Raw genomic sequence first — 8,203 nt, 5'->3', positions numbered from 1 at the left:
AGCTCTTTCAACGTATGGCAGAGTAGAATATAGCTAGGCAGGAAATCCAAACAGAGTACAGACACATAGTGAGCATGAAGAAGCTGACCACATTACAACTGAAGTCAAGAGACAGGGATAACAAATGCCCAGAGACTTAGGGTGCTTTCCCCATCTTGTATAGTCCAGGATTCCCTTCCTAGAAAATGGTCCCATTAAGATGGCTTCCCACAGCCCAGCGTTGGTGGCGCACGCCTTTAATCCCAGCACTCGGGAGGCAGAGGCAGGCGGATCTCTGTGAGTTCGAGGCCAGCCTGGTCTACAGAGTGAGTTCCGGGACAGCCTCCAAAGCCACAGAGAAACCCTGTCTCGAAAAACCAAAAAAACAAAACAAACAAACAAACAAACAAAAAAAACAACAAAAAAAAAGATGGCTTCCCACATCAGTTAACACAACCAAGGTAAACCACCCCAGGCAAGGCCAGAGGTCCCTGGGGTGATTCTAGATTCTGTCACATTGTCAACACTAACCAGCAAAGGGGTGTTACTGGAGTTTTTTCTTGTCCTGCCGGGACCCACAGCCATTTAGTCCCAAATAAACACACAGACGCTATATTAACTATTAAAGTGTTGGCCGATGGCTAGGGCTTCTTACTGGCCAGCTCTCTGTCTTAATTATTAACCCATTTCTATAAATGTATGCATTTCCACATGGTATTGGCTAACCAGAAAATGCCTGGATCTGTTACTCCTTTGGCAGCTACACAGCATCTCCTCGAGGTCTTGCTCTGCCTACCTTTCCCAGAATTCTCCTTGTCCTCCTAGTCCCGCCTATCTTCCTGCCTTTGTTGGCCAAACAGTGTCTTATTCATCAGCCAATAAGAGAAACACACATACCCAGAAGGACAGCCCCCATCAAACGGGTCTGTGTCTATTCACCCCTCATAAAGAGGGCAATGACAAATCAGAGTTCAGCTTGGCAAGCCAGTTAGTTTGCTGGGACTTTGTTGCAGGACCCAGCCCTGTGGCTGTATCACTGGAGAGTCATCAGCACGGCAGTTACTCATGAGGGTTGCATAGACCAAGCGGTTCTCAGCCTTCCTCAGGCTGTGACCCTTTGATACCGTTCCTCATGTTGTGGGTGACCCCAAACCATGAAATTATTTTCCTCACTAATTCATAACTGTAATTTTGCTACTGTTATGAATCACGGGGGCGAGAGTGGCTGGAGTCTCCCCACCCTCCTGTAAGGGACCAAGGGAGAGGTGGGGGGGCTGGTGGGTGCCTCCCATGGGTGACCCAACTGTTCTGTTCTGATATCAACACAGGAGCAGCCGTCATCCTGAGGACAGTCCTCCATAACCCGCCCCCTGAGGGCTCACAGAGAAGGAGCCTTTGGTCAGGTTGTGAGGAAGCAGGGTCCCACCTCACACCTGACCCCATCCTTGAGGGCACCCCCTGAGGTGAAAGAGGTAGCCTTGTGGAAAGAGAAAGGCCAGTGTGCAAGGATTCACTGCCCTCGCTACTGTGGACATTTTGCTAAAAGGAACATAGATCAGAAGACCCTCCCTCCCTCCATCATCTCCTGGAGCCCAGGAGAAATGCCAAATTCCAGAAGCCACTGCTTTTTTGTTTACACCTGCTTCAAAGGTGTTAATGGTGTCTGTCACCCAGCCTAGCAGTGAGGCCCTCAGCTCTACCAACAAAACAGATTGGCACCAAGCTCTCTCCCTACCCCCTTCCCTGGACTCATCCACACTCCTCCTCCCACCTTCTTGAATGACTGTGACTGACACACGAACCCGTTTCTCCCATAGTGACTGGAATCAGGAGGGGCTGGGGTGCAGGTCACCGTACACGGTTTGATGTAGTACAAGGCCTGGTCTTGATCCTTACGACCAACAAATAAGTGCAAGCTGGCCTTGAACCTGCTTCAGGCTGGGCTCCATGGTGCAGGGCCATCACCTCAGCCGCTCTGGAGGCTAAAGCAAGAGGGACAAAAGTTGAGCTTCTGCCTGGGCTACAGAGTTAGCCTGTGCAACTTAGTGAGACCTTCTGTACAAATAAAAAAAAAAAAGAGATGCTAGGCATCGGTGGCGCACGCCTTTAATCCCAGCATCTGGGAGCAAGAGGCAGGTGGATCTCTGTGAGTTCGAGGCCAGCCTGGTCTACACGGTGAGTTCAGGACAGGCAGGGTTACACAGAGAAACCCTGTCTTGAAAAACCAAGAAAAAAAATTAATAATAATAAAAAGAGAATCTGTGGCTATAGCTCAATGATAAAAAGCTCTTGCCTGGCATGTAGAAGGCCCAGGACCATTAAACAAGACAACAACAAACCCTGCTCTACTTAAAGCCAAACTGGGGATGGAATAATGTCGAAGCCCTGTCCACGGTCAGCCAGTCCCATGGGGGGAGTAGCCCCATCGCTCTCTCTCTCTGTCCTCTGCTTCACACTCGAGATGCTTCTTGCCCTGGATTTTGTGCCTGGCTACTCTTGTCATTTGGGGCTTAGGAAGATGTCCCTTCCTCCCAGAAGTCTACCCTGACCACACCCACAGTCCTGCAGTGTGCTCCCTCCCTCCTTAGGTCTTGAGGAAGCCATGAACCCCAACAGCTCTGTAGGATGGTTTAGAGCGGTGCAAAGATATGAAACCTAACCCTGAGCACCAACAGGCCTTTGATGTTTGTTTTCTTTCTTTCTTTCTTTCTTTCTTCCTTCCTTCCTTTCCTCTCTTCTTCTTCTTCTTCTTCTTCTTCTTCTTCTTCTTCTTCTTCTTCTTCTTCTTCTTCTTCTTCTTCTCCCCCCCTCCTCTGAGACAGGGTTTTTCTGTGGCTTTGGAGCCTGTCCTGGAACTAGCTCTTGTAGATCAGGCTGGTCTCGAACTCACGAGTGCTGGGATTAAAGGAGTGCATCACCACCGCCCGGCTCCTTTCTTTCTTTCTTTCCTCCCTCCCTTCCTTCCTTCCTTTCTTTTTTCTACAGGGCCTAGTCTTGAACTCTCAATCCAGCCTCTACCTCCAACAGCTGTGATTACTGGTGTGTTCTACCACACCCAGTTTCTTCCAGCAAGTGAGACCGAGGGAAGGGGCATGGCTCTGTGGGCTAGAGACTTGAGACAGAGCTCCCCTCGAGAGCCATATCAAGACACGAAGTCTTCTGTCTAGTCCCAGCCTTGGAACGGGAATGACTCCCCATCACGTTCAAGCTCACTTACCGGACGGAGGGTGTCCTAGCTCTGAGGAGTGATTGAATAGTACACTCAAGCTCTAGGTTCAGTTACCCGCAATGTGTGAACTGAGTGTTGGTGGTGCACCTCTGCCTCCTGGGGTTCAAGGCCAACGTGTGTGAGACATGGTCTCCACAAGGCTCATCTCCTCCAGTGGTCCTTCATCCAGTCCCTGAAGAAGGCTGCACACCAGCTCACGCTGCCGGCCACAGTCAGCAAGTTCAAACTGTCACCAGCTGTGGACCACACCGGACTGGTTGATATTCAGAAATGCCAAGAGAAGACAGCCAGACCTGTTTGCAGAGGGGGCGGGACCTTGCACTACTCACAGGCTAGTTGTTGTATGGAACTACCCTACCTGTCCATTGTATTTTGTATTTGTCTCATGTCTCATCATTGTGCTTTGTTTTTGAGACAGGGCCTCACTGTGACATCAGGCTGGCCTGGAACTCACAGAGATCCCCCTGCCCCTGATTCTTGAGTGCTGGGGTTATAGGAGTACACTGATACTACATACAGCTTGTTTGAATTTAGTTTTGTGTTTTTTCGGTTTTTGTTGATGTATATAGTCCATACCATCCTAGAACTCACTAGGAAGCCCAGGCTGTCTTCAAACTGCAACTTGCTATAAAACCAAAATGACCTTGAATTTATGGAAATCTGCCTGTCTCCTGACTTCTGCAATTAAAGGTGTGGCCACCCCACCCAGTTTTGTAGAATAAATGACAAAAACTGGGTGTTGGCCAGGCAGTGGTGGCGCACGCCTTTAATCCCAGCACTTGGGAGGCAGGGGCAGGCTGATCTCTGTGAGTTCCAGACCAGCCTGGTCTACAAGTGCTAGTTCCAGGACAGCTTTCAAAATCACAGAGGAACCCTGTCTCAATGCCCCCCCCAAAAAACACTGGGTGGTTTTTTGTTGTTGTTTTTGTTTTTTTGAGATAAAGTTTTACCCTGTCCTGAGGCTGGTTTATAATTTTGGCTCAAGTAATCTTCCCGACTCAGCCTCCTTAGAGGTTAGCACTGTAGGTACAGGTCTCTAAGCCTGCTTAGTTCCAACTTTTTCATTGTGTATGTGGTATGCATGCATATGTATGTGTATGTGTGCTTTTAAGCATGTGGTCACATATGTAGCTGCCTGTACACACGTGTGTAGAGACCTGAGGTTGGTAACGGGTATTTTCCTCAATTGCTCTCTATCTTACACCTTGAATCAGGTGTCTCAGCTGATCCCTGAGATTTGGGTATCCTTCTAGACAGATTGCCCAAGGACCTGAGTCTTTCTGTTGTTGTTCAGATAGGGCTGTTCTATGTAGCCCTGGCTGGCCTGGAACTCACTCTGTAGACCAGGCTGGCCTGGAACTCACTCTGTAGACCAGGCTGGCCTGGAACTCAGAGATCCACCTGCCTCTGCCTCTAGGTAAGTGCCACAACCCCTCAAGTACTCATCTTTTGAGCATCTGAATTTCAGTCAGTCTGTCCGTCCGTCATAGGTGTCTTAGGAGCTAAAATTTGAACTCTGGCTTCCATATTTGAGCGGAGATTTCCCCAGTCCCTAGTTTATATAGTTTTTTTTGTTTTTTTACAAATGATGATTATTTATTTTTATCGTTTTCTGTGCACTAGTGTTTTGCCTGCATGAATGTCTTCACACCACATGCCTCCCTTGCTTGCCTGGTGCCTGAGGTGTGTGGTGAGTTGTGAGGAGAAGCATATAAGTCAAAGGACAACATTGGGGGAGTTGGCTCTCTCCTTCCACTCTGGGTTGGGGCCTGGGATTGAATTTATTCGGGTCCTGTGTTTTCACAGCAAGCATCGTTTTTACGTTCTGAGCTATCCCACCCACCCACCCAGTTTTTACGTTATTTAATGGTTGAGAAAACACTGAAGCAAGAATGTCTCCAGACAGTCGAAAATTATGTGAAATTCAAGTTCTCCTCTGTGAATCCAACCTTGCTGTCACACGGCCACAGGTGCAGTTTGCAGGAGGTCTCAGGAGACACCCCCGCCCCCACCCCCGGTTAGAACCAGCTGGCCTCTCACCAGCTCCCCCAGCTCAGCCCCGGGCTAGGAAGCATTGGTGACACAGGCATCCAGGCAGAGCTTGTGTGCCCGGAGTGGGGACAGAGACGCAAAAGCGCTGACTCAGGTCTGGTCCTCATCAGTGAGACTGCAGGAAGGGGCTTGGGAGACAGCCTGGCCATGAGGTCAGCTTTCCTTCCGGAGGAGAGACCACAGGAGGAAGAGGCGTCTCCAAGGCAACAGGAGGAGGTGCAAAGGACCAGAGAAAGGATGAGCTGGGGTCCAGCCTGGGTTAGGAGTGAGGCTAGCAGGGTGTGAGTGGTCAGTCTGGGCCCTGCTGAGACCTGACACTAAGGAGAAACAGTGTATGCGTGGCTCCATGGTTGTCCTGTCACTTGGGCTACCTGATGGGGAAAAGCCCATAGCGGGACAGAGGGCACTCAGGATGCCTGACATGGTTGAGTGGTGAGGGGGCAGTGCTGGAGACCACCTGACTCAGTGACCACGCTGCCCGACATGTCCATCAAATGGGAAAGTTGAGGAGGCAACCAGCACACCCCGCAACACACACTGCTTTATCATTCTGCAAAACTGAGTGTGTGGGCCGGGCGTTGGTGGCGCACGCCTTTAATCCCAGCACTCGGGAGGCAGAGGCAGGTGGATCTCTGTGAGTCGAGACCAGCCTGGACTACCAAGCGAGTTCCAGGACAGCCTCCAAAGCCACAGAGAAACCCTGTCTCGAAAAAACTAAAAAAAAAAAAAAAAAAAAAAACCAAAAAACAAAAAAAAAAGAACTGAGTGTGTGTGTGTGTGTGTGTGTGTGTGTGTGTGTGTGTGTGTGATTCAAGGCATACACTACCATTACCCCATTACCATGCCTGACCTGGTCTCCTCTTATGTCTTTAAAAGTTCTTTTCTTCCTCCCTCCCCGCCCCCCACCTCCTTGAGCTCCCTATGGAGCACTGGCTGACCTGGAACTAGGTAGACCAGGCTGGGCCTCCAACTCACAGAGATTCACCTGCCTCTGCCTCCCAAGTGCTGGGCTTAAAGGCGTGTGCCACTGTGCCTGGCTAGAGACAGTCTCAGGTAGCTCAGGCTGCCCCAAATTGACTGTGTATCCTGGGGTAACCTTGAAGTTCTCCAGCCTCTAACTGCTGAGTGCAGGGATTACAGACGTGCATCTGATCCACACCCAGTTTGTGTGGCTCTGACGGAACCTGGGCTTCAGGTGCACTAGGGAGGGTGTCTACAAACCCTTCTCTCTCTCTTTTGAGTCCTTTTATCCCTCACCCTAATTGCGGATCAAAATCTGAGCCTGTCAGGTGAATATTCTGCTATGAGCCACACCCCCAGTTTTGGGATCTCACCATGTCCTCTTTTAAAAATTTAATGTGTTGTTTGTTTGTTTGTTTTGAGATAGGGTTTCTGTGTAGCCCTGGCTGTCCTGGAACTCACTCTACAGACCAGGCTGGCCTTGAACTCACAGAGATCTGCCTGTCTCTGCCTCCTGAATGCTGGGATTATAGGAGTGTGCCACCACTGCCCATTGGAAAAAAATTTTATTTGTCTCTATAATTATATCTTATTCTTATGTGTACGTATTTTGCCTGCTTGTATGTATGTGTACCGTGGGTGTGTATGCTTGGTGCCTGAGGAGGTCAGAAGAAGGCTTTGGCTCTCCTGGGACTGGGGTGACAGGTGGTGGTGAGCAGCCTTGGGGGTCCTGGGAATCAAAGCCAGTTTCTCTACGTGAGCAGCCAGTGCTCCTGGCCATCTCCCCAGTTCCCTCTGATTCTCTCAAGGTGTATAAACCATGAAATAGGCAAAACCGAAACAGAGCCTGGGCCTCGCTCACATTCAACAAGTGACAGACAGGAACCCAACACAGGGTGTTAGGATTCAGAGTGACAGACAGGAACCCAACACAGGGTGTTAGGATTCAGAGTGAGAGACCACCACCTGTCTGGGGGTGGTGAACAGAAAAGAGATTGGGTGGCCAGGTGGCTCATGGGCAAAGGACTTGCTCCCTGCCGTGTCTAGGACCCACATGGTGGAAGAGGAGCACTGAGTCTTACACCTCTCCTCCCCAAAGCAATGACTGGTGCATGTGTACACAATACACACACACACACACACACACACACACACACCACACACACACACACATACATACAACACACAGGTACACAGACACACCCCACGCAATAAGCACACAAACACACACACACACACATACAACACATAGAGACACACCACATACACACAGGCACACATATACACACCACTTACAGATATGCTACACAAAGACACCACACACACAAACATACAGATACACCATATACACATAACACACACCTACAGCACAAACATACGTACAACACACATATTTCATGGATCACTCATTGTTTTTGGCTCAGTGGTCCAAGTAATTTCCTTGCCGGGCATTGGTAGCGCATGCCTTTAATCCCAACACTCGGGAGGCAGAGGCATGTGGATCTCTGTGAGTTCGAGGCCAGCCTGGTCTACAGAGCGAGTTCCAGCACAGCCTCCAAAACAATACAGAGAAACCCTGTCTCAAAAAAAAGTACATAAATGAAATTAAAAATTAAAATCATGAGGTCAAGTTCCTCTCCACAGAAGATCATGTTCCCTGTTATGGGCAGAGACAGTCTAGGTGTGATTTGCTTCCGAATGGACATTAGGCAAGACACCAACCTGGGTGTGCAGAGCCAGCAAAGAGTCGGGTTTGATGGCACCCAGAGCCTCCATCCTCCCTGGGGGAGGCAATGAGGGCTGTGGACAGGAAGAAAGGTCCAAGGCACATCAACGTGGAAAGTCAATATGTCATTCAAGAGAAACATCTAGTCCAGAAGGCACATTTGTGAGTTGAAGCCCTACAAAGTGGAAAACAGAAAGACCTTCCTCCATCACCAACCCTGGGGAACATTTTACAGCACATTGGGCTCAGCTGGCTTG

The sequence above is a fragment of the Mesocricetus auratus genome, unplaced genomic scaffold (assembly GCF_017639785.1).
Source record: "Mesocricetus auratus isolate SY011 unplaced genomic scaffold, BCM_Maur_2.0 Super-Scaffold_100028, whole genome shotgun sequence".
Classification (NCBI taxonomy): domain Eukaryota; kingdom Metazoa; phylum Chordata; class Mammalia; order Rodentia; family Cricetidae; genus Mesocricetus; species Mesocricetus auratus.
The sequence above is the reverse complement of the archived record's forward strand: the minus strand, read 5'-3'. Positions refer to the sequence as shown.